This window comes from Parasteatoda tepidariorum, unplaced genomic scaffold (genome assembly GCF_982258835.1).
Source record: "Parasteatoda tepidariorum strain Cologne lab strain unplaced genomic scaffold, Ptep-v5.0 scaffold_162, whole genome shotgun sequence".
Taxonomy (NCBI): Eukaryota; Metazoa; Arthropoda; class Arachnida; order Araneae; family Theridiidae; genus Parasteatoda; species Parasteatoda tepidariorum.
Window position 1 is genome coordinate 1,243 of NW_028257521.1, and position 27,512 is coordinate 28,754.

At 28.7% G+C, this 27,512-nt stretch overlaps 1 protein-coding gene across 2 annotated transcripts in view; it reads left to right on the top strand.

Moving 5' to 3' along the window:
- Positions 1-579: 579 nt before the first annotated feature.
- The window catches only part of LOC107448555 (uncharacterized), a 45,046-nt gene continuing 18,113 nt past the window's right edge, over positions 580-27,512 (top strand). Inside the window, exons 1-3 of one of the 2 annotated variants that reach the window (XM_087156465.1) lie at positions 580-643; positions 3,215-3,348; positions 3,453-3,677. The gene's annotated coding sequence lies outside the window, so the exon portion shown is untranslated. Of the gene's footprint in view, positions 644-3,214; positions 3,349-3,452; positions 3,678-12,980; positions 13,278-27,512 lie in introns of those variants that run through there. The other variant, XM_016063801.4, reaches the window with a different exon arrangement.

The window sequence follows — 27,512 nt, forward strand, 5'->3', positions numbered from 1 at the left end:
AAATTGCGAAAAAGAAAAATTCATTTAATTATAAGTTAATTTTTTCAAACATTACATCGTCAAAAATTTCTGATACAAAAAGTGTTTCTAAACAGAGTCATTGCAACGATGAAAGATTAAGCAAAGTTCGGTAAACAATGTCTGTAATGAAAGACGGCGCATTATTTTAATTATTTGTCCGTAATGTTTAAAATGGTATCCTCTGTCACACTCTAATCGTATAAAAAATCTTTTTCTAAGCAGGTTATGTACCACATAACTCTTTCATTAAGCAGGTTCCAATTTTGCAGGTCTTAAAAATTTTTTAAAAAATCGACGTAATACAATGAAGAACATGATTTTGATTAATGAGGGAAAGTTTTAAATAATCAATCAAGATCAGCGATGAGTCATGGGATGAATGTCCGGTGATAGCTAGTTGATACGAAATTTGCACCGATCATAGTACATGGATTACTATTCCTTTACTATCTGTTTTCATGTTTTTTCTCTCCACGCAACGCAAGACTGAGTTATTTCCATCAGAAAGTTCTCCACGAAGCCTTTTTTTAAAATTAAATTTGCATATTAGCTTGCTTCCTTGAAAGGTGTCAGGCTGGTACGAAGAACTCAGGATTTTACTCAACTTTATTTAACTTTTATGGTAAATAGTTGCTATTTACTTTTCGAAACATTAAAAAAATATAAGGTTATCGACCAATCGGAATGAGAGAAATGATACGTGATATTTAAAAGTTGTTTAGATTTCTACGCAAGCATTAGATCAATACAATTAGGCAAATACTATTTTCAGATAAGTAATAAGGTTTTTTATTTGACTCTCTTCTAATACCAAAAAATAATATTCTTTCATGCAATGTAATATAAATATTTTGTCTGAGTTATTAAAAAATAGATTTTTCCTATTTTAAAATGAAATTGAAAAACAAGATGTAATCAGTTTTTACTTGTTTAAAAATACAAATTGTATAATTTAATTGTTTTTAATTTTTGTTTAAAAAACACAGCAAAACATTTAAATACGGTTATGTGTTATTTTCCTCATTTTAATGAAGCGAATAATTTTGTTGTACATTATTTCTTTTAATGATATTTTATTTATACATAAATATCGTGTACATTTTATTAAGATAAAAACACGATGAAAATCAATAAAACATTCTTGTTTTGTTATATTTTATTTTATATTTATTTTATATTCTATTTCATATTTTATTTTATATTTTATTTATACTTTATTTTATATTTTATTTTATATTTTATTTTATATTTTATTTTATATTTTATTTTATATTTTATTTTATATTTTATTTTATATTTTATTTTATATTTTATTTTATATTTTATTTTATAACCGGCTTTGAACAGCCGACCTAATTCTGAGTTTAAGACTATCAATGTTCAACTCCGTAACCTTGAACCCTACCCAGATGACAAAGGAACTCCTAGATCAAGCATTGGAGCAAACTAGCCTTCGTGGAGGACTTTTAGATGGAACTAATCCGCATTTGCGGTACATGGAGACGAAAACCACGAAAATCTTCCACTGTTAGACAGATGGCAAGGGGATTTTTAACCAATAATCCCTCTACCACTGAGGATATATTGCGTCAGCACTGCTGTGAATGCGAGTCAAGAGCAGAATTCGTATAAACCAGCCACCATTGGTTTCGAATCTGAGCCACCTTATTGGGAGGCCTCTATCCCCTGAGCCACTTCTTCTCGTAATACTACTAATAGAAAAAACATATAGCTACATAAATATACAATTAAACATTTACTATAGATCATACATAATCATAGTTATGTGCGAATGCTTGAACGCGTTAGGATATTGCTCTCTGTTTTTTTATAACTAACGAAACTAAAAACTTTCCACTTAACTAAAATTCAATCACTCTTTTACGTTTAAAATTTAAAGTCAGTTTATTTGTAGGGCTTGAGTTAAGAGATTAATAAGTTACTATTTTGTAAAGAGGACATTTTTTACATCAAACTGTTCCTTAGGATTGTTTCCTGCCAGCTATTTGACAAGCTTTCGTTATTTCTATTTAATGACATCACAATAGAAAAAAACACGTCATTTGCATCATACGTTTTCCGCTAGAGTTTGAGACAAAAATAGAATTAAAAATGAGGTCGAGACAAAAGTAAAAAATAAAGCAGAACTTTTTCAAAAATGTAGTTTTCAAAACATTTTATTTTATTGCTCTGTTTCGTATCTTTTATTTTCTTCATGTCGAAGAGAATTTGATCTTCTGATTGGGAATAAATTTTGTTTGTAATAATTTAGAAAACAATTGTAACTTGTTTGGGAAACAGACATTCTATTCCTGTCAAAATTTGAGCCCTCTAGCTTGTCGGATGATGAGTGAAATTTTCATTAATGAAAATTTCCGTTTGGTGGTAGGATAGCGATAAATTCTGCTGTTAGTAGTAAGAAATGATCAGAACTTATATTGACATTAGACATAAGAATTCTTGCTTAAATTTTAGCATTTTAACTTGTCAGAAAGTTATTATATTTTGATTAGTGACGTGTTCTCTTTGGCGGTGATGTAATTTTTCATTCTGGTTGCAACGATCGTGGGAAATTTAAACACTTATGTCACTCTAACTACAAATTGAGTTGGATGTCAGTCGCTTAGCGGTAATTTCACTTTGGCGATACCTTAATGAATTCTGCTTGTAGCAGTTAGTAAACGATTGAAATTAACATTGTCATTAAGCATAGATTACGCACTACTTACGCAGCTAGAAAAATTAAATACCTACCTACTACCTATTTAAAGATGATTTCAGGGATATCGAAGTTTCAACTTACTATTCTTTAATTCGCTTAAATTAGGGGATATTAGGTAATAGGAGTCGACAATCTAAACATTCACTGTTACTTTGTCCTTAATTTGAGTTAAAATAAAAAACAAATACCGCAATCTTTGTTTTTATTCCACTATCCGCTAATGGATAAAAAATATTAACATTGATAAAAATAAAGTTATAAAAAGTTAAAAATCGTGTATTATATTTGTTAAAATGTTCACCACTCAACCATTCTTACTGAATAAAAACCTGTCTGAGTAACTCTAAGTTATTATTTCAGTGTATCGCAACAATAGGTTTGAAGTAAAAAAAAAGTTCTCGAAAAAAAATAAAGTTATTCAATATATATATATTTTTTACGTATTTACTTATTCGATTCTTGTCTCTAAAGGTGGAATCCTGTAATGGAAAGTTTCGACCACTTTCTGACTAGTTAGAACAAAGTGCTCCGCAACCTTTTTACCGCCGTGGGGGCCGATAAACGTTTGATAATTTTACTGCGGACCGCTGTGGAGGAGGGGAGAGGTATTGATTGTTTATGTTTTAGATTGTTTCGATTTAATAATTTTAATTCAATTACTATCAAAATAAAATACAACTATATGCGTGGTATTGGTATGGTTTTATAGGTGACGCTTCTCAGCTCTCGGTAAACCTCTCGTCCATGTGAAGTCCTACAAACCTGAAAGAAATACACCACAGTAAATAAAATGGAAGGGAATGGCATTAATTGGGTGACCATTTGATCCAATAGTACCATTTGATCCTCAGACCGGTACCGGCCCGCTTCCTGGGGTTTGGAGACCACAGAGTTAGAACTCTCAAACTTCTACTGCAGCTTGTTTGACGACAATGTAAGTTCTAATCTTTACTAGATCACTAATATCAAACCTGACAAACAGAATTTTTCTTTATATAGTCACCGAAAACGATGTTTTATCAATCAATCAATTTTATTTTTGTTTCACATGACACAAAAATGTCGAGAGCATCATTTTTATTATAGACTTCGATCACCACCGAATATCCAACCCTCACGTCTTTCGAAAGTGGTGCACCCTTTGTTTTTTCTTTTAAGTGTGACTTAAGCAATAAGTCTCCTTTTATAATCCATGTGAAAAGCGTAGTTTTCAGAATAAAATTCTTTTCTTGCGCTTTGTTGATATTTCAAATATATTTTTAATGAACATAAATAGTAATAGTACCATATACTAGTAATGTCTTTCTTACAAAATAATAACAAAAATATCATTTAGTTACTTTAAAATTGGAAAAAATTTTCAAAATGTCTCGTCTCACATTTGTCTCAATATTTAGCCTTGTTTGTTCCGAATTATTGTATTTTTAGACTTCTTTTGTCGCAAAGGAATGTATTCCCATACGTCAAAAAATAAATTTATCTGTTACGCCAAAAAGTGAATAAGTTTTTCACAAGTAATTAATGTTATTGGAAGTTATTATACAAAAAGGAGAAAAATAAAAACAATTTAATAATAGAGGGAAATAATTAAATTATGTATCCAAAACGAAATGCCAAAATATATTAAAATCGCCAAACTAAGCGATGAAAAGGATGATGTAGTTTCACCCTCATACACTTTCTACAATGGATAGGTTAAGGTGGAGTCATTTCCTTCTTTTCGCAAAGTTTCCGGATGGATGATCAACACCGAAGATGTAACTTTGATCTAGGTCACAATCATAAAATTTCTAATGATTATCGTCCCAGAAGGTGGGAGAGGTGCTGAAATTGAGACTTCACTCGCGTGGGATCGACAAAAGAAGTCAATTGGAGGCACGCTGAATTGTTCAGAAAAACATTCGATTGCAAAGCCCCAGGCGTGTGCTTTCCAAGTAGAGCGGCTATTTCTCTAAAGCAATCGAAAAGAAAGAGAAATTGTCTGAAGACACGCAAAAAGTGAGATCGGAAAGTGATTGACAGACGCTCGTGACTTGAATCGAATAGCTGCAAGTTAATTGTTATTGGAGGTGACGCAAATTTATGTTAGCATAACATCAAAACTGAACGGCAACTCTAACATTTTAATGGTTTCTCTAAAAACGTATTGACTGAACGTTTGGGAGAAAACATTTAACAAAGAAGACTTGCTGGTTCTACATATTCAGAGAATAAACTTAGTGAGGCAGTGTACAAGGCTCAATTAAAACGTTTAAATATTTTTTAGATATTCGTTTCTCTCCAAAAGGAATTGAAATCAGAGAATAATCATACAACCAGGTCATACACCGGTGTCTTTTTTATATATTTTTTCTGACTCTCTAATTACAAGCAAAAATATATTTTGGTGCTTTTTAATTATGAAAAGTTTATTAGTTGCTAAAAAAATCTGTTAGATTATCGGAATTATAGATAGATTACAATAGTTAGATTACAATACAAAAATATATGAAATCTAAAAAAAGTAGCTTGAATTTTTTTATTATTCATATTCAAAAATTTATCAATAATTGGTTTTATAAATTAAGGAAATTGTTTCCTTGAGCACAAAAATAACTGCAAATAAGTGTAAATTTAAAAAGTTTTTATTTAGAACTGAGCCATGTTTGCAAGATTTAAAACAGAAAAAGCTGGAAAAAAAACAACTTTAATGCAAAATAAAAACACCGGTGTTTCTTGCTGTTTTTCATAACCGTAAATTATTAAAATACTAAAGATAATGTTTTTCATTTATATTGACCTAAGTTAATACAAAAAAATGAAAAATACGCAGCAAAACACGATGTGATGTGAAATAAAGCATTTGCCAACATCGCCGGCAGCATAGCTTTTTCTTTGTTTAGAGAGAAATTTAGATCGAAATTCTATTCTATTGATTCTGTATTCTATTCGATAAAAATTACTTTAGTAAAAAAAATGAATAGACGTAAAAATGTTTTAAACTAAATAATAATCATGAAAGTAGGTTATAATTATTTATGCAAAGATTAAGTTTTATACTGCCTTCTTTGCGACCGTAAAAAAAATGTGAAATGAAATTATTCACCTTTTCAGGTATGAAAGAAATCAACGATCTCATAAAAATCGTATAGTGTGTGAATAAAATTCAGATTAGTGTTTTTGAAAAGGTATAAGCAAATCAAAAACTGCTTCAATCCGCATTTTCCGATGTTTTCAAAAGTAACTTTCTGAGATCAATAAATAAGAAAGTTACTATTTCCTCAATCTAAAGTCAAACTTTATGATTTCCTGTTTTGAATCATTAAGACTTTTAATCTATTAAAACATCTATGAATTATTTTTTCGAAAGGTAAAACAAGCAAACTCAATTTTATTGTATTTAAAATTACATTTTATTATTCATAAACTGTTAGGTAAACTTCTTTTGAAGTGAGAATATAGTGATATCGATTGATATTTTATCGTATTTGAAATTTCCGCTTTTTTTTATTTATTAAATGTTTAAATGCCTTTTAGAAGGTGCAGAGGGGATAAATATAGAGATTATTAAGCCTGTAATACAAGGTTCATCTGTAAGAATACTAAGTTTTGTTTTTAATTACTTAAAATATGACAAATGTGTGCAGTGAAAAAAATGCGCAATTTTCTATTACTTTGATATAATTAAATAACGTATTGTGTCTATATCCTATTAATATCATTATTGAAATTTTCGTGTTGTTAAAACCGTCTACACCAACATTTTTTAAAAGAAGACTAAGACATACTTATTTGAAAACCTTGTAGTTCTTTATACATATTTTATTTCATAGCCGTCTTTGAGCAACTGATCTAATTTTGGGCTTACATAATCGATGTTCAACTACGTAGCCATGAGATTTTTAAACATATCCAAGAGGTAAGGGAACTTTTGGATCAAGCATAGGGACAAACTAGCCTTCGTGGAAACACTTTTTGATGTAACTAACCTTCATCTGCGTTACATGGAGAGGAAAACTTCGAACGACTTCTTTTAGCCCGACAGCAAGGGGATTCTAAGCCATAATCCTTCTACCACTCAGGATAATTTACGTCAGCACTGTGGTCGGTACGAGCATTGTATTCGTATCAGTCAGCCACTGCTGGAATTTGAACCTAGGTCATCTCATTGGAAAGTGAACGCACTGTCACCTATCTTTTTACACATATTATAATTTTAATAAGTATGAGCAAACCGAACTGAAGAAAAGTGGAGACAAAATAAATGAATGACTAAAAATGTATACTTTTAAATAGGCACTTCTAAGAGTAATCAAATGTGGTGAAATTTTGCCTATCAGATGAAAAGAGAAAAACAAATTAAAAACTTGGTTCCAAGATTATAGAATTAATGTATGATGTTTAAATATTTTTTCATTGTTTTCTCTTTGAATAAATATTTAAAAACCTGGTGAGCCAAATTACCCAGACAGCCAGAGTAACTTTGCTCAATGCTTGTTTTCTATTAAAAACTGCCTCCAAAGTATTTTACTTGTAAATTTTAGACCTAGGGAGATAAAATGAGCAGAAATGGGCTTGAATAAACTATTTACGGTAATCATAAATTCTATCTGTACTAGGCACTCACTAACCCTTTGGCGCAGAATTTTTATTAAACATGTTTTTCATACTTTTTTATTATTTTGTATTAATTTAGATCAAAATAAGTGAAAAGTATTATTTATGTTCATCATTTTAATTATTTATATTTATGAAATACAACATGACACACAGATGTCTTTTTTTGTATTAAAGATAAAATCTTCCAAAGACGGCTCACTTCCAAGCAATTTTTCGAATTTACACTTACTTAGATCTAAGAGAAACAGTTATTCATCATTAAAATTTCCTCAACTTACAAAATCAATTATTGATACATTTTTGAATATGAATGGAGAGAGAAATTTTCCAAAGAACTTTTTTTAGGATTTTATATTTTAGTACAAATATAATTCCGATAATTTAACAGATTTTTTACTTACAATTAGGTGACTTTTTATAATTAAAAAATACCAAAATATATTTTTGCTTGTAAATTGGAGAGTCAGAAAAAAATACATTAAAGGGACAGCCGTGCTCCATCTGCGTCAAAGAGTTAAATTGTTAGATTCTCGTTATCTATTAAAATTTAGCAGATAACTATTAACAGAAATAATAAATAAGGTGATATAATATGTTGGTACACATAGTAACTCACAATGTTTAAAAAAAATGCTGAAAATCTTTATAGGAAAATAAAAATTAACCTTATTGTTTCTCTAGATGGAGTTTTTAAGAAAAAAAAGAAAGTTGATTAGAGAAATGCTGAATTCATCCATTTTTCTCATGACAATTCAGTGGTCGGAAGTAGCTATTGTATTCGCTATTATATTTTGTTGTTACTCGATTAAACTTGTTTCTGAGAACAAGTTAAAAAGGCCAAAAGCATTAGTTTAATTCTAAGAATCTGAACCTATTTTTAACTATTACTTGTAAACTTTGGTTTCGTAATTATTGATATAGAAAGCACCTTGTGACAGATTTACTGAAATTAATGAAATATTTAACAAAAAACGGTTGAGTTCCCTTTTTTCTTTTTTTTAGTTGATTTTTTTAACAGTTGCTAACACATTTTTAGAAGGAATAAAAAATCAAATAAACATAGTACTACATCCTATTAGGGTCGGGATAGCCAGGTTGGTAGGGCGCTGGGTTCGAGAGTTCGTGGGTTCGAACCCAGCCGGCCGAAGACTCCCCGTGTAGTAAAGTGACTGCTGCATGTTAAATCTGTCGAGTCGCAAAAGTCCTCCATGTTCCCATAACCCTCCATGTTCCCATAACAAGTCAATACCTCTGGGGGTACTGGATTGGAGATCGATCGCTCTCTGATTCAGGTCAAAATTACGATCTGTGGATGGGATGGATGTATGAATGGGTCCGCCCTATAAACGGGTGTGACGCATGGTGTGGTGGAAGTAGAATTCTTGACCATAGATGGGGCCACTGGAAAACAAGAACAATCGCACCCTCTCTGCTTAAACAAGCATACGTCATAAACAACAACTACATCCTATTGAAGAAACTTTTAATAAAAAAAGTGTGTACCATGAGTCACGTGCGCATAAAAACAACGCTTTATTCCAATTAGTTTGTTTCATCTTAATTTTTATTTTTCTCTCATGGCTCTGCGTTTAAAAAAAATCTCATTTTAACCAGCAACCTTCCCTCCATAGCACTCCATATAAGTTGCTAGTGTTTTACTTTTTTATAAGGAAGCAATGCAACAGGGGAGCGAAAGTTCGCTGAAATTTGAGTTATGACGATGTCTTAATGCGTTCTTAACACTTCTCCGTAAAAATGAACTAGATAAGACATTGCTTTTCCAAAACGCCTTTATAAGGGATGTGGTTAGCATTGATAAAAGGTTCACTGAAAAAAATTCTCAGAAAAACTAATAGAAAAATCTCCGCCGGAAAGTCTGGAGGAAAATTTAATCTCATTTCATTTTCTTTATTAAAAGTTCCACATGTTATTATTATGCGGAACAGAACATTTAGTTTCGAGATTAAAAAATGCCTGCAATAGAATTTGATAAAAAAAAAAAATAATAATCTGCTACGCCCACCATCGGGTTACTGAAGTTTAAATTGCAGTAATCTGTGCTTCGCCGTTCGTAAATAACACAGAAGCCATGCATATAAAAATTTATTCCAGAGCACAACTTTTCAGTTTTAAACGTTTAGTTTTTCAGTTTTTTTCTTCTTTTTTTTCCTAAATTTTCAGTGCATTGCTACATTTTTTAAATTTTTTGCCTTAAAAGAGAAAGACAGAGAGAATAATTTTTTTCGCGTCTGGGGAATTCAAGGAAATTAAGTGGCTATATTGTAACCGAAAGAATAAAAGAATAGATTTTCAATTATTTTATGGTAATTAACAAGTATTGCCTATGTATTTATCTTTGTTGAACCGTGAAGTTTTCGTTTTTCTATTCTCTTTATTGTCTTTTCATCGTTCATGACCCAGGATTTAATTGTATTTTTTGTATTTTCTCTATTTTTTCGTTCTTTTTCTTCCGCAGATTTGGTTTTTTTCCATTTACTTTTACGTAACTTACAGCTTATACTTGTTTTGAAAACTGATTTTATTATTTTCCTATGAAAAACTAATGAATAAAAATTATTCTTGCTAATATTTTTCTGAAGGGAATTCGTGGTACTTTCATTGCCTAAAATATTTATATTATGCACTTTAAAAATACTTTATTTCCAAGAATGATAACTCAAAATCAATTTTAAATATTTCGGATACAGATTGATACCTCATATATTGATTAGATAAATATGCTTATTTTAGCGAAGATGTATAATAATACTTTAAATACCCACCAAGAACCATGTTTGTATTCCCCTCTGACAAAGGAACGTTCTACGTTGTTTAACCCTTTATAAGGCACTTTTCATCAACTATGTTTGTTTTTAAATGTCGAGGGCAATTCTCCCACCTATGACTAGAACAGCCATTTGCTGATTGCTTCAGAAAATATAAAAAATGCCAATAAAGGGCTTTGTTTACATAAATATGCGTAACAGTAAAAGTTCGCATGGAGTCAAATAGAGAGACCAAAACTGAGAAGCTACTCTAGTGCTTTGTTTGTTAGCTCTTTTGATCATTTCTCATCGATTTTATTTGTAGTTATAATCACAAAATTTATAAACTTAATTATAAGCACAAAAGTTTTAGGTCAATTCTTACAACAGGTTGAATTTTGAAAGTGCCATCCACCAAATAAATCGTGTTAAATATCAAATTAATTTTGGGTAATGGGATGAAGGATTTTTTTTATTTATAAATCTCAATCCAAAATTATTTTAACGTATATTACTGGAAAAGTAAAGACAATATAATGGTTTAAGGCAAGCTCTCTTCTGGGAAAGTGAATTGTTTAACAACCATTGGGCAAAATATTAAAAGCAGTTATTTCTGTTTCTTTGCCCGAAAAATTTGATAAAAAAAAGGAAAGAAAATAAGTTACCCACAGTGGATTCTTTAATGCATTTTTCCTTTAACAAAGGAGAGCGTTATATCGTAAGTGATAAACATATACATTTTAATTTATTAAAGTTTTTTTTTCTTTTTAAATTTCAAACAGTCAATCCAAAACTGTTGAGAAGACATGAATGTGAAAGTGAAGTTACACAGTCATTTGTGAACTTTAAAGTTTTAATATGCGATGTTTTACCTTCCCTTAAACTTACAATTAAATGCGTCAATAAACAGGCCAAAAAGTTTCTTTAAGTCAATAATTTCATTTGGATAATGCTATGAATTATTTTTTTACTTTATTAACTGGTAAATTTTTTATATAGATTAAAATATAGGCAGATTTTTCAAAAAAAAAATAATAATAATTTAATAGCAGAGTTAACCGGGACAAAATATTCCACGCGTTGAACTACAGTAGATGAAAAATATTTGTTACTACGTTTTTGTTTCAAAAATGTGGTATAATTGTTGGTTACTTTGTTTTAATTTACTCGCTTTCGTGACTTTAAAGTTGGAATCTTGCGATCAGAATTCAGCTACCTTCCGACAAAATAAAATCTCATATCTTTACTGAATCTTCGTGCTTGATGGCCAAGCAAATTTAAATTTCAATGCCAATTTTCTGACGACAGCAGACAGAATTTATAGTTTTATCGTCAGGTAGAATTTATAGACAATTAAATTTTTTTTATCATTCTTTTGCTAACTAGAATGTTCAAATCTAATCGGGAACTCCATTTCTGATGAAAAACAAGTTACAATTTCCCAGACCACTCAAACAGAATTTATCATCAATCGAAATTTCGATTTCCTTCCGACTAATTCATTTTAATTCTATCAGAGTGATCAAATTGAATTAGAGCTCTTACTTGGTGAATAATTTTCCCGACCACTTAAGCAGTATTTATCGTCAATCGAAATTTCGACTTCTTTCTGACTAGTTAGAGTGATCAAAATTGAACTAGAGCTCTCGCTGGGTAATAATATTCATCACAGATGTTTAAATCATTCATTGGCTTCTTGAATATTTACAAGCGGCAGTTATTGCTAATCGAAATCGCAAAAAAAGTTTTTGCAATATAACACACAAATAAGTTATTATATTTATTTATAAACTACCCTTTTTAAGTAGTGTAAATAAATGGATATTGCGTTTTTGTCACAAAAAAGAGAGACAAAAAAAAAAGAAAACGTATGGCACTATATTATTTCTAGTTTGTCCAATATCAACATCTTTTTTTTTTTTAATCACCGCTGAAAATTTCCTGCTCTGTTTTTGAAAGTGATACCTTGCGTTTTTCGTTTTATATCTGAGAAAAACATTGTTATTTTCGCTCTTCTTTTCCATTTGAGAAACGCAATTTTTTTTCTTCATTTTATTACAAATCTATCGTTAGTTCATATGCTCTAAATCCGAAAAATGCTATGATATTTTTTTTAAATAATTTTTATTTATTTTTATTTTACTTTCTAATATATATTTTCTATAAATTTCCTTTTTACCTAGAGCGAAAAAATAGCTCATTTCTAACTTTTCCTTAAAATATACATTTTATTTTGTTTTATTACTGTCTATGGTATAGCTTGTTCTCGAAGCAATAAACGTTCTCCTTATTTTTCTAACTTCCGAGCAAACTCAGAAAACAAAGGAACTCTTGAGTCCAGTACCATCGGGTCAAACTATCTTTTATTGCAGACTAAATTAATCTCACATTTTGTAAGAGCAAAATCTTTCCATGATTAGCCCCACAGAAACGAGACTCTAATAAAAGAATATTCTTTTGTGTGTTCAGGGAAATATTTGCTATAAGTTATGATTCAAAAGCCAAGAAAAATATGCAAAATACATTGTACTAAGCCTTAAAAAAAGCACCACAGAAACGAGACTCTAATAAAAGAATATTTTTTTGTGCGTTCAAGGAAATATTTGCTACGAGCTATGATTCTAAAGGCAAGAAAAATATGCAAAATACATTGTTCTAAGCCTTAAAAAAAATTCTAACCAAGATTTTCCAATTCAAATCAAACTCTCGGTTTACACCTGACAATAATCCCCTCAAAAACGCTTCCTTTCTTAATTCCAATAATATACAGCTGTTCGAAGATTAGACAAAGAGGATCACGGGCGAATGCCCTTGGCATCATTTAGGATTACTTGGCGAAACTAAGGATGTAAACACTCCAACCCTGTGAGAGCGAACACACGAATCTTTGAAATCATGTTTTAGAACCAAAACGCAACGGATACGGTGCATGATGCTGCGGCCTCAAAGTTGCCTTTTTAGAAAAATTATTTTATTTCTTGTAGATGATAGTTGTGGGTAGACATGTGTTTTTAGAATGATGCTTAGCATATGTGACTCGGATCTTTGGTTGTGGAAAGTTGGAATTTCTTTTTTTATATAAATTTTAAAGTGACTTGTAGCGTCTCAACAGTAAAGTTTTAAGAGAATCTTATTGGAATGATTTAGACAACTTGAAAAGAATAATTCATGTAAGTATTTGATTAATATCTTTTGAGCATGGTATAATAGTAGTTTATTAAAAAGAAATTTACGTTACTTTGAATTATTTCAAAGCATTCAGTTACAAACTGGAATTTTGAGTAAAAACAAATGTGGTTATTTCATGTAAGATATTATTTAATTCTTAAGATTAATTTAAAGAATTGTAAGATTAATTTAATTCTGAATGAATTGTAAAAAATTGTTCTAATTTAATAAGTGCAAGGTTGTTGAAAATAAGAAAAAAGCATTATTTTCAGTTTTTTTTAACAATGATAGAGCTGTTTAATAACTTAAAAAAAGGATCTCAAAATTTATTAACTCAGTTTCTGATTAAATTATTCTTGTTTCAATTTTATAAAGTCATATAGTTGCATCTATATTAACTCAAAAAGGAATTTAGAAAGCAATATAAAAATAAATCACATTTTTAAATGGTTTTGAAGAGCGTTTTTGGAGAGAAACACCAATATTTCCATTTTTCTATTATGCATTAAGGGGAAATTCTGGAAACTTGCATCTATCAGAAAACAATACTAAGAAACAATTAGATGTAAAAGAAAAATCTCCTAGGAAACAAAGTGTGGCTTATTTTCATATTTTCTTAAGCTCTTCCTGTAGTAAAACTCTAGTAGTTCGGTGTTAAAAAACTACCTAGATGAAGCGAAGTTTTTTAAAAAAAAGTTAGGCGTATGCTTTTCCAATTCTTGAAAAAAAGGAAAAGAAATATGCTGTAATTTTTTTTTTAATATTCCAGTGTATAAATTATCAATTCTCATGTATCTACTCTTAATCCTTTTACTCAACCATAAGATTTCAGATAAACAAGAGTTTTGTATTCACATCTGACCAAGTTTCTAACAGCTCTTGATTTATTTACCTTGAATCTGTATTAGTTTTGGAGTATTAAAAAAGATTTCTTTGAAATTTGCATTCTATTTAATCATAGAAAAATATTTTCGTATCAAACTCTTGAAAGCCGTTTATAAATACTAACCTTTCGAATTGTTGTAAACTTTTAGTATTTTCAACAAAATGTAATTTTTCTTACCATCTTATTTTATATGCTTACTGTCATTATGGTTCACAATGGTTTACTATTTTTGTTCTGTGTTCGGGCATGGAAAAATATTTAAATAAGTGTAAATGTTTTAAAACCTAAAAATGTATTCACAGTTCTAATAACTAAATCAAAAATTGTTATGCCTGTAAGATTTATTTAATTGGTGCTTTTACATCAGAACATTTTTAATCGTTTTGAAATATTCAAAATAGATTAATGACATTTTAATTGTTTGCTTTTTTTCAAAAAAAAAATAGACTTGGAAATGAAATCGTTTGCATGTTGCAAAATTAAAGATATTGTTGCTTCATTTTTTAAATGCAATACCGAATTAACATTAAATCAGTTGAATAAATTGTGCACTTTTAATTTTTATTACGAAATTGTTCAAATTAATTTCCTACCTTATGTAACAGAAGTTTATTAGAACGTAAAGCAAGCCAAGCAATGAATTCTATTATTAAGTAATATAGTTAGAGTAACCGGTTGAGATTAAACTTGACCTTGATGAAACTTTCAAATGATTTCAAAGTATTTCTTTTAAACTACGTGAAATTAAATCATTGTATTGGAGAACCATTTCATATTAAGAGGTAGGGATTCACGCGTAAATCTTTAGAAATATATAAATATACCATATAATATACAATATGTTTTCAATAAATTTTAAGTTTCATTTTAGAAAGAAAATTGTAACTGATTGACGCAGAATTTTTACTAAGCATGTTCTTAATACTTTTTTTTTTCATTATTCTGGCGTTAATTTAGATCAAAATAAGTGAAAAATATGATATTTAGCTTTGTAATAATTTATGATAGTCTTTTTCTGCGTTATAGGCTAAAATTTTCCAAACACTACTCAGTTTTATTCACTCACACTCTACTCAGTTTACAATATTTTTCAAATTTGCGCTTATTTAGATCTAAGAAAAACAGTTATTCATCATATTGAAATTTCTTTTATTTACAAAATCAATTATTAATAAATATTTGAATATGAATAAAAAATTTCAAGCAAATTTTTTTAAAATTTTGTATTTTAGTACAAATATTATTCCGATAATCCAACTGATTTTTTTAGTTACTGTTTCTTATAACTAAACAAATAACAAAATATATTTTATTTGTAATTAGAGAGTCAGGAAAAAGTATATAAATTTGACACCGGTGTCCCATCTGCGTCAAAGGGTTTAAAAAAAGCAAAATCTTCGATTTCATAAATTTTTAGCAAATATTTTTACGATAAAATTTTTTTTTAGTAAATTCAATGCTTAACTGTTATTAAGCGATACAGTATAATACTTGGCAATTACGTGCAATTTCGACATAAAATAAATTTGATCTTTTAAGCTCTATTTTGAAAAAATGCTCTTTCGGTCGAAACAAAGTATGACCAATAGTGAGATAAGTAATGTAATTAATAGATTGATAGTAATGAGATCTTTTTTTCTTTTTTTTACAGAAGAATCCCTAAATTTCAAATTTTAACTGAATTATTCTCAATGTTACTAAGGCCCAATTTTTCACACATTTTCTTTTCCATTTTTTTTAATGTTATCAATGGCTAACTATATTGAAAATATATGTTGATTTTTAATCATGTTATGAACAAAACATTATAGCTTCGCTAATCCTTCACAAGAAAGTCTTCTAACTGCCCCCCCCCCCAAAAAAAAAAGTAGAACAAATTCCCAAATGCTTATATAAGCATGGATTTATGAAAATATAGTAAATTATTTTTGTTGGAAAATGCCTATTTATTAGTTTTATTTATTGATAGAGAGATTTTTTTTTAGTTTTAAATAAGGAACAGAAATTTGAAAAGGAAAAAGCAAGTATTTAAAAATTCAGATTGTTTTTTTTTTATCATAAAATTGCATACATTCAGAGTTTATATTTAAAAGGAATAAAAAGAATCATACTTTTAAATCACTTGATTCAATGTTTAAAATTTAAGCCAACTTTTTAATGCCTATTCTTTTTAGTTTCTTTTACTCTTTAGGTTGAAAAAGATTTTAAAAAGTAAATATTTACCCTATTTAATAAGCTTTATTGAAATTTTAAAGTCACTAGTCTGTAAAATAATTATTTTATGATTGCAGTTCCTTTTAGTTATCTAAATAAGAAACTTTATCAATTTTATCAAAACTAAATCTAATTTTAATTAAAGAAAATCAATTGGAATTAATTCTAAAAATCTGTTGAAATTCTATAGATTAAAAAAGCTTTATTATAAAAAAAAACTTGTAGTAATTATATCTATAGAAAAAAATTTGTTAATAACCTTTGCTTTTTGAGAATTAATCTTTTCAAAACGTTACACATAATAGTTTTGCAGATTATGCTACTGAATCTTGTAGGTTACGTGCTATTTGGTTAAAAAAAAAAGTAGCTTTGGTTAATGAATGTGACTTGATTGTATTCATTAAAATTTACAGAAAAAGTAGTTTTATTATCAGTAGATGGGCAATATGCCTTGGCCGGAATACTAGTATAATTTAACATACATTGATGGAAATTTCAACAATGCATATCCTTTCTTTTCATGAAATAACTCTGCATCCGACTTGCTGGCATTCGTCAACGCTTGTTCCAACAATGCATTGGCGGATATATATTTAATTTCAGGGTCTCTGCAAATATTTGTTTCTGTTAATGCATGCTGAAAATGATGCGCATTTGCGAGAATTTTTATGATTTCAAGTTTTATGACATATTCTTATCTTTTTAAAACCTTAAAATGAAAGTAGATAAATAGTATTGAGAATAGCTATCCTCTTTTTTCATACCAATCTTATCATTGACAACGGATGGAATTTTATGGGAAGGCTTAGCTGCAACTAAATCATAAAGCAATAGGTGATACTCAAAGAGTTATATTATTTCAAATTTTATCTTTTGAAGATAATGCCATTCCTGATTATGAAAGTATAGTCGTTCTTGAGATCGTGTAATTTTGTTTGGAAATGCAGTTAATGTACAGAAAATCGTTAATATTACTTTAATGGCTTTCGCAAAACACAACCTAATGACTAGTGCAGAATAAGGATAGAGAACAAGGTTGCACTTCAAAATAAGTTAGTCTACTCCAAGGTATACTGCAAAAAAATAGTGAATAATTGCGGTTATTTTTGGTGTATAGGTAAACTAAATGCATTTTTATGTACAGAACTTTAAATGTCGTTCAGAAAATTCGGTAAATTTAACAGAATAACTACAGTTTGAAAGAATTAGAGCGAATATATAACTAAAATTGCGCTTGTTATTTTTAAAGAAATATTTTTGCACTGAAATATTAAATTGATCTTAATGAGCATGAAAATATGTTTTCAGAAAATAATCAAAAAATGAATAAATAAAACTATAACATTGAAAAAGTTAATAAAAAAGAACTACATGCGAAAAGAAGTTTTAGTGTAACTCAACACCGAAAATGGTGGCAACTATACAATAATTTTTTTACTGTGAAGGAATAAAAAACAAAACTTAAATAATCTTAAAAAAACAGTACTTTAACTAGCTGTCAAAAGCTGTTCCTAGTCATAACTAGCATAAATGCATATTTTGACAAATATCGGTTAATATTTTGAGAACTGCTGTTGCCAATTTTTATTAGTGTCTTTCGTAAATAATAATTGTTAACCTAATTTTGTTGCCTGCATTTTACTAAAATCGATATTTATGTTATAAGAACAAATCAAATAATTTCTCAAATTCTATTTACGTATGATTAATTAAAGTTACAATTTTAAAGAAGGGCTCCGTTTTTTTTGTAACAGTAAGAGAGAAATTTCAGCATACGCTGCAGTCACGTTTCTAGCCTTGACATGAGTGAACCTTTGGACACCTTTGAACTTTAAAAATATCATGATGCGTGAGTCATATGTTCCTAATACATAAATATTTCTTATTAAATTACAGGCAATAAAATTATTTAAAGAATTATTTTTCATACACTAACGGCTGTGCATCGTCAATATATTTTATTTTAAAACAGTAGTTGAACAGTAGACCCAATTTTGGGTTTACGGCTACTAATGTTCAACTCCGTACCCTTGTAATTTTGAGCCCAATCCAGAAGACAAGAGAATTTCTTGATCAACTAGTGGGAGAAATTTGTCTTCGTGGTGGACTTTTTGCTGGAAATAGCCCGCATTTGCGTTACATGGAGAGGAAAACCACGAAAACCTCCCATGGTTAGTCTGAGACGGCAAGGGGGCTCTGACCCATAATCCGTCTGTTATTTCCAATTCAATTAATCTGTTATTTCATTTCAAGACTGTCATTTCCAATTTGTATAATTTTGTACAAAAGGAAGTTCATTTTTTATCAACTCATATATTACCGCTTCAGATTCTTGATTATTTATTTAATTAGAATGATAAGTTTCCGTTGCACGTAAGAATTTATTTATTGATAAAATGTGGAAGAAACTTAATTTGGATTCATAATTTGCTTAATAAAAGATGCAAATGCTGTAAAAATTCCTAATTGAAAAGGAAATTGTATATTTCATAGAAATTTAATATTCTCTCTCTTTGCAAACAGCCAGCATTCTTTTGCAAAGTACCTAACTAATTATAAAAATCTCCAGTATTTTTTAATGAGCCTGGCAGTAAAAAATTATTATGATTGCTTAACTTTATTATGATTAACATAACTTAATTATTATGATTAATTAAGTTATGATTATTTTTGGATTTTACTGTTTTAATGTATCTCGAACGATTGAATGGGAAATTAAAAAATTTTTTTTACAATTTTATAATTTAGCTTATCAGAATGATTAGTATTTAACATACCCCTTTAATTTTATAAAGTAATATATGAGGAATCTCAAACCAAAACAATCTAATTAATTTTTCTTTATTTTTGTGCTATGCGTTGAAAATAAGGAATTTCATTCTTTTAAAAAATTTGTTAATTTTTATTGTTAATCTGAATTTAATTCACTTAAGACCCTTTGAGCTAGTACTCCGCAGTATGAAAAACCCTTATGACAATAAAGTCGCCTAAATTCTCCTTTCGGCTGTATCCTTTTCCTTTTATGTTTTGGTATCTTTTCTATTACGATGAATATTTTAAGTTTCATTACTAGTTTTACTTTTATTTTACTAGATGAAACTATCTAAATGTGTAAGCTCCACTGGTCCCATGCCCCCCAGACACTCTAGTGATCTTCCGTTTGTGTGTCATGCTCAGCTTTCCCCCCTTTTGGATTTTGTTATCTTACGTACGTCATGTCGTTTTTATTTGGCGCAGTATAGCCGCCCCTGGCTTTTTTATCCTTAAACTTACTATTCAATTAATTTCCAAAAGTGTAAAAACTTAAACCGTTAGGCATAGAGGATAAAATATCAAAATTTTGCTTGGCCAGTAATTTGCCAATAAATTCTCTTTTGACAGGAACTTTACTATGTTAAGCCAGGTCTAAGTAATGCTTTTTTGACTTTATTATATCGTATGCTATATTGAAAACCGCATTTTAACTCTGTGTAACTGCCAAACCGTTATAGGTATCTCCGTTATTTCGAGTATTTAAACGTCTCACGGCTTATTTACGACGTTGAAGTCACGTGATATTCAAATAAAAGCGTTATATTTGAGTTTGTTTGAAGTAGGAAGTGAGGTCTTAGTAAAATCGTTTGTTTACTCAACGCCTACCTGAACATACAATTGTTTTCTAATTTTTCCATTTATATAGCACGGCCCAGCGGAAAAGGCGTTTTTTTACTAACATAGCTGCTCAAAAGCAAGCAGTCGTAAACAGCGACCGTGACACCGATATCTAAACATTTCTACATTTATCTAGGTTTCTTCAAAAGAAAATATTTAAAGCCTAATTTTCCAACAAATTGTTTACTTCCAAATTTAGAAATTGTTTGCTTTTTGGGTAGTTGAAAACTGTATGCATTAACCTCCCTTTGAATATGCCATGTATAGTAATGTCACTAGATACCATTAAAGCATCTGTTTTGAAAAAATTAAATATTTCAATTATTTTACGAGTTGTATAATTCAAACACCCACATCTAAGGGACACTTATTTGTAGAGTTTACTAATTGTAGATTTTCATAACCTAACCTAATAGCTTTCCCTAACCAAAATAACTTTATCATAAAATATATATTATTGTCAATGTAGGAAACTCCTGCATTCTATAGAATACTGAGTTATTGTAGAGAATGCTTGGCGTTTTCAGTCAAGCAATCTCTACAATGAATTAAATAATATACAATTTAATATAAACTTTGCGTTGTAATTAGATAGAATACCTGAGGATTTTTTTTTTTCCTTTGGGCCGATTGGAGTCGCAAGGGTTCACTTTTTAAGGGGAAAATAAGCAGTCACAATAGTTCGTTAAATTTCGAACATAAGAAAAAATTTATTATGTCTGAAAAATAATTTTATCTCTTGTTTTCAATGATTACCTTGTTGCCACCTTGCTCAACACTTAATGATCATTATAACATTTTAATTTTATAACTGTCGTTAAGCAAATTTTGAGTTAACTACTACCAATGTTCTGAAGCCTTTTTTTTTTGAATCCAATCCACAAGACAAGGGATTTCTTGAACAGAGTGTTGGGAAAAAATATCCTTCGCGAAGGACTTTTCTATGGAACCAACACGCATTTGCGTTCTTTGTAGAGGAAAATCACATAAACCTCCCACGGTTAGCCTGACGGCAAAGGGACTCTAACTCACGATTCGTCTTCCATTGAGGATATTTTGATGGCAGCACTGTTTTCGGTGCAAGCCGAGTACAGAATTCATATCGATCAGCCATCCTTAGGAATCGAACCCGGGTCATATTCTTCAATCATTTCTGAGAACACATACGGGAAAACAAATATCACCTTCGATCAAATTTTGTATTTTATTTTGTCATTTTGCTTGGAAGTATTTATGGACAAGCAACATTTTTAATTATGCGCAAAAGGCTTCAATTGACTTAAAAAGTTCCTGAGAGATGAAACACCCTGAAGATGACTTTTAAGTTGAAACGTCTAAATGCTTACTGCCTTACCCCAATATTTTGATGGTCAAATATCTAAAATAAAGGCACCTTATTTCCTGGAAGTACGCTTCTGAGTCTGATCTCGTAACTTAATTCGAAAGCTTAAATTTTCGATCACTCTTTTAACTCAACTATTATAACAATATTTTCAATATGGATGCTCACCATGTCTTAAAAGATTTTTTGACGCTCCAATTCTGTCGCAAAAATGTATATTTCTTGAGAAATACTTATTTGAAGTCAGCCCTCCAAACCTGTCAGATTGACAGTCATGCGTAAAAGTCATTCATGATAATTTTTTTTTTTTGCTCCTTGTACACAAGTATTAGCAAATTTAATTAGATTTAAAATACGCATTCATTACTGTCTAGTGTTTTAAACAATTTTGTTTGTTTTATTATATGAAGATAAATGTAATTAATAAAATAAATATTGAAAAAAAAAACTGAACTGTAAAATGAGACCATTGTCAGTTTTGTATTCGAGATCGGAATATGCGATTGCCAGATAAGAAAAACTTTTTTCTTTAAATAAAAGTAGGCCAACAAGTGGTACATATCTTTCTTCTGTTATTGAAGAGTTAGTTTGTCATTAAAAGAAAGAGAAACACGTGTATTTAAAGTAAACTTAATGAACTGAGCTTCCAGAAACCCCGTTTAAGCTATCCGTGGATGAGATTTAGAATAATGATAGCTGCTTTTCCGTTACATTTTTTTACGGAACCTTATTTAGAAATTTATTATAATTACATCCAGTATTTTGAAAAAAATAATCTTTAATAAGGTTTTTATTTAAATGTGTACCTATTTAAGTATAATTTTTAAAAAAAGTATAACGAAAATTGTTTGCTGATTTAAAAGATACACTCGTCATGAATAGAAATATGTTAAAAATAAATTTTTGTTAGTTTTTTTTTTCCGCTTGTTTTAGTTTGCGCATTATTTTATTAGAACTGGTCAATCCAACATTTCCTCCGGAACAATTAGTTCAACAATTCAATCGGAATAATTAGTTCAACATTCAACTCTTTCAACAAATGTTTTCAGGATTCGATATATTAGTCAATGAAAAAATTCGTATTTTATTCACAAGTCACTTTCAGACACTGAAAAATACTTAGGGCGTTAAAAAGAAGAAAAATCCTCTATATTTATCTTAACCAATGGTTCCCAAATGGTATTCTACGGAACCTTAAGATTCCGCGGAAAAGTTAAAAGGCGTTCCTGAATACTTTAAATATTCTTTTTTTTTATAACCTTTTTAAAATTCAATTATATTTTGATCCAACCAATAATCAATTATTTATTTCGATCACCTTTACAAAATGATTGAAAATAAAATGCCAATAAGAGAGAAATAGCTATTTTTTAAAGTATATATATGTATATACATTTATGAAAAGGTTATGCATTTGTAATAGAATACAATAGTATTTTCTATTGCCCTTTTCAAGTCAAAATAAAATTACTAAATTCATTAATAAAGAAGTATGCTTCCCTTATAACCATTTTCAACCTTTAAAGCAGTTTATTTTTCATTTTATAATAATACAAAAACAAATTTTTAGTTAAATTTAATTCGACTGCAAATTCAAATGTCGAACATAAAGCGAATTTAAAATTTTTAATAATAAAATGAAAAAAAAATTTCATTCCTCTTTATTTAAAATATAAAAATATAAATATATTAATATATGTTTTAAATATAAAAAGTTATTGTGCATCAAAAGTACAATTTTGTACTTATACCTATTTACATGTCTGATATTGCTATTTAGACAAATGAGGCGTTGCTTCTTACAAATTTTTTATTATAACTTTAAATAAAAATTAAAATAAGATGTAATTGTTTCGGAGATAAATAAGTTATATTCATAAACGGATATAAATCTATTATGTTTAAAACCCTGATTCCTTCTAAACAATTTGCTTTATAGACTTCATTTTTAAAAAAAATGGGGTTAGCAGAAAAAAGTAAGAAATAATGCCTCATTTGTCTAGGTGACAGTATGAGGCGCGTAAATGAGTAAAAGTAAAAATGCATACAAAACTATTAGTCCTATTGACTTGGGAATGATTTATTCAATTTAAGTGTAATAAAATTCATTACAAGCAATACACAATTTTTTCGATAGGAATGTTTAAGTTTCTCCTCTCTAATACGAGCCGTTTAAAACTAATATTTATCAACAAAAAAGTTTTTTTGAAATCAAAATTTTTTACATAAAAATTTATGCATTTACGAGATAATAGATTACAATACAATGGATTAGTGGTGGTGGAAATCGATATCAATATATGATACTATTTTTATTAAAATCATATACTATATTTACTGAAATCAACATCCAAAAATCGATCAGAATCGGCAATTTGTTTCTTAACACTTTTTTGGTAGCAAGTTTGTATAATCTAAAAGTATGACATTTTCTGAAAGAAATCCTACAAAATGTATGCCTTTGAATCAGTGAGGCACTTTCTTGTATTCTTATCTTGTATGCACTTTCTTGTATGCAATAGAACTCAGTTGAACTTTAAACGCGAATGTCTCGAAACCAATTCTTTTATATGACTTATAAAATATATAACAAGTCGATGGACTGATTTGAGTTGAATTTCGTTAAGGCGACTGCCTGGGTACGATGAAAATTTTTTTAAAAATTAAATTTTTTTTTAAAACATGTGTGTTATTGGTTCAAGTGTGTCATAAAATGATGTAAACAAGAAGAAATATTTTTGAATATCGCATAGTTTTTAAAATATTTGAAAAATTAAGCCTAAAATGAGTGAAATTTAGAGCTTACGCCAGACACCATACACTTAATTTAAATGAATAAAATACAATTTCTTTTTCTGTAAAGATTATTTTGACCCTTATCTGTGTTCTGAACTAAAGGTTTATGAAAATTTTAAAAATTACTCAAGTTAAGTGCTAAAATCTAGAAAAATAGCAATTTTTTCATTTTTTTAAATAGTTTTTTATGTTTATATACCTGTAACATGACCAAATATTTAAATTGAAACTTAGTTTTAGTTCAAAACACAGTATATATAGTTTATAACATTGTTGCCAAATTTCATAAGAAAACTCCCTTTAGTTTTAGAGTATGAGTGTCTGGCGTGAATCAAAATATTGAAAAATACAGTTTTTCAGAAAACGCTTTTAAAGATTTACTTAAACAAAGATAGTTACATAGACTTATTCAACAAGCTTTAATTCAATAATATTTGTAGTTCAGCCCTTTATGTAGCTCTTGCTTTTTACAGTTTGCATTTTAATTCATTATCTTTTTTTTATGACCAATTTTTCTATTGAGCGACAAACAGCATCTCGAGTTCGCGATTTTCTTTTTTTCAAAATGTTAGTTATGTATGCAATAATTCACAGCAAATTACCACTACACCCTTTTAAAACAGTTTTAGGTTGTTAGAATCAATTGGCAAACAATTCCTAAGTCATTTTAGAATATAGTATAGTTAAATATTTATATTTTTTCATAAAACAGGCAAAAATGACGCGTTAATTTTCGCTGTATTTTGTATACACAACTACATAATTAAAAATATTAACTTCATACTACACACTATTATTATTTTTAACTTCATTTCAAACAAAAACTGTAATATTTTAAAATAAACATTATAAGATATGCCTTTCTTATGAAAACACAAAATTTTACAGTACATAATTTTGTAAAAAGATTTACTATGTTAGCATATTTGTTTACTATAACTAAACAATGAAATAAAATTACTAAAATAACAATAAAAAGTACTTAAATAACAACTAAAACTATCATCAATTTACTATTAAAGACGCTGAATAAAGCATAGCAAACAGAAAATATAAATATCAAAATTAATGCCATTCAATTTCACTTCCTTTAAAAAGTTTATACATAATGTGTTGCCAGATGCGTTTAATTAATATTATATAAAAAATTAACAAATATTAATATTTTTAATAGCGTTACAAGCTAAAAAAAATTCTTATTAGCTCAAAACTACATTGTTTACATTTAGTTTTGAAGTTTTCAGTGCACTACCGGTGTTTCGGAATCTCACTTCCGGTTTCAAAATCAGCTATAACTTTGCTTCTAATTATCGAAATTTTAAAAACAAAACATTTTTAGAATCCTAAGAGTTTTTTCTTTTCAAAAATGCAAAAAACAGAAATTCGAATTATTTGATGAAATCGGTCATTTTAAGGCAGGCAGATACCTTAAGTTGATGTAAGCATGTTTTATAATCAGTCTTACCATTTTGAAATATACTACTTCATTTAATATTTTTTTAATTTGACATTATCTTATTATGAGATTTTGGCCTAAATAAACAGTCATTAAAAAAAAATGTTTGAACTGCAGCTCGCAGAATTGCAAAAAAAAATTGATTAAAATCGTTAAGGAAATTTTCAACCATAAGATCGAAAATTTTCATCCTCAAAACGCGCAAATTTTCTAATATTAATAAATCGTTGGAAAAAAGTCTCAACTGTTCAGTTTTCTTGCAAACATCTCCCAAAAGTGAATTTCCTTTATGAAGAACGTTCCTTAACCTAAATTCATGCTTATAAATAAAAAATATTTATGGAGATATTAAAAAAAAAAAAGAAAAAAAAAAGGAAAGAAACAGCCATTTACTCAAATTAAACTAGAAAATCGGGGTTTCTACAATAGCTAGTTTGCTGACCTTTACTTAATAAGATCATAGAGAGAAAAAAATCGTGTTAACACTTTATATCAAATGATTCTTACTTCATCAAAATTCTAAGCCATCTTTTCTTCAGTTCCCGAACTAAGTTATTTATTTTTAATATCCCAGAAAGGTGACATTTTTAGATCTAAATTTGACGATGTTTTTCATACATTTCAGCTGCTGTGTCACGCTTCAAATGTATTTTTGTGAAAGTTCTTCTGTCATTATAGATATGTCCGTTTGTCGTGATGTAATTTTCTTTAACGAGATGTTATATTTAGAACTTGAGACAATTTATGATAAATTCTTGGAAACAGTTTTCTTAGATAAGTACCCGTAGAATATAAAATTGGATAAAGATTTGTTTATTTATTTTTGGAGGAAAAATTTAGCTTTCTTAAGTTTAGAAAAATACGTGAAATATTTTAATCAGCTAAATTGCTTCTTAAAAAAAACTAATTCCAAATATAAGTTTATTAAAATATTTTCCTTTTGCTTAAGAATAGTACTTAATGATTCACGTGAAACTTTAGTTATCAGAATATTTTTGATGATTATTTAAATTGGAACTTAGCTTTCTTTTAAAAATTATCTTCAAAAAAGTGTTAACCTTAGTTTTGTTCAACATTTAAAAAATTTAAGTCCAAAACTGGGGGGGGGGATCTTTATTATTCTGCGAATATTACTCAGCGAGTGAGTAACAAAAGCTGGAAAGTAAACAAAGGTTAAGTGGTTTAAGCTGGTTTTAAAATCGAATAGATAAAAATGTACTTTTAACACTAGGTTTACGGACGTTTCTTGTATACCTCTACGAACCTTTTATACCTCTTTTATACTCTCTACGAACACGCGTCAATTTGACGCATGAACGAATACATATAACAACACTTACAGATATGCCAACTTGCTCCAGAAAGCAAATATATATTTTAAAGGGGTAGTTTATCAATTGTGATTCTTGGTTTAATAAATTCAATTTAGTAGATTTTTATCCACCCCTATTTCTAAATAATTCGTAGGCTTATATAATTCACCACTTTATATTTGCAAAATTTACTTAGTAGTTATGTACCGTTTTATGAATTATTTTGGCGTGTCCGGAGCAGTTGGTATCTCTGCAATTAAAAAAGCAACGTAATTATATACTATAAGAAGAAAAAATGAAAATATGAGATATATATTTATGAAATATTCTAGCATTTTATTTTTCAATACTCGAACTAAGCAACTGAAACCTTCAAAATCTGACAGTCTGACATCAATTGACATTCAGCATTTGTTCTTTCTTATTATTACTTATCGGAAACAGTTGTTTATCGCTTGTTTCATTTGAGTTAACTATATCGGATAACGGATCAAAGCATTGTCGGTACAACGCTATTTATTATTGATGTGATGCTTGCATGTTTACTCAAAATTTTGTCTAAATTACGATCGCGTCAAA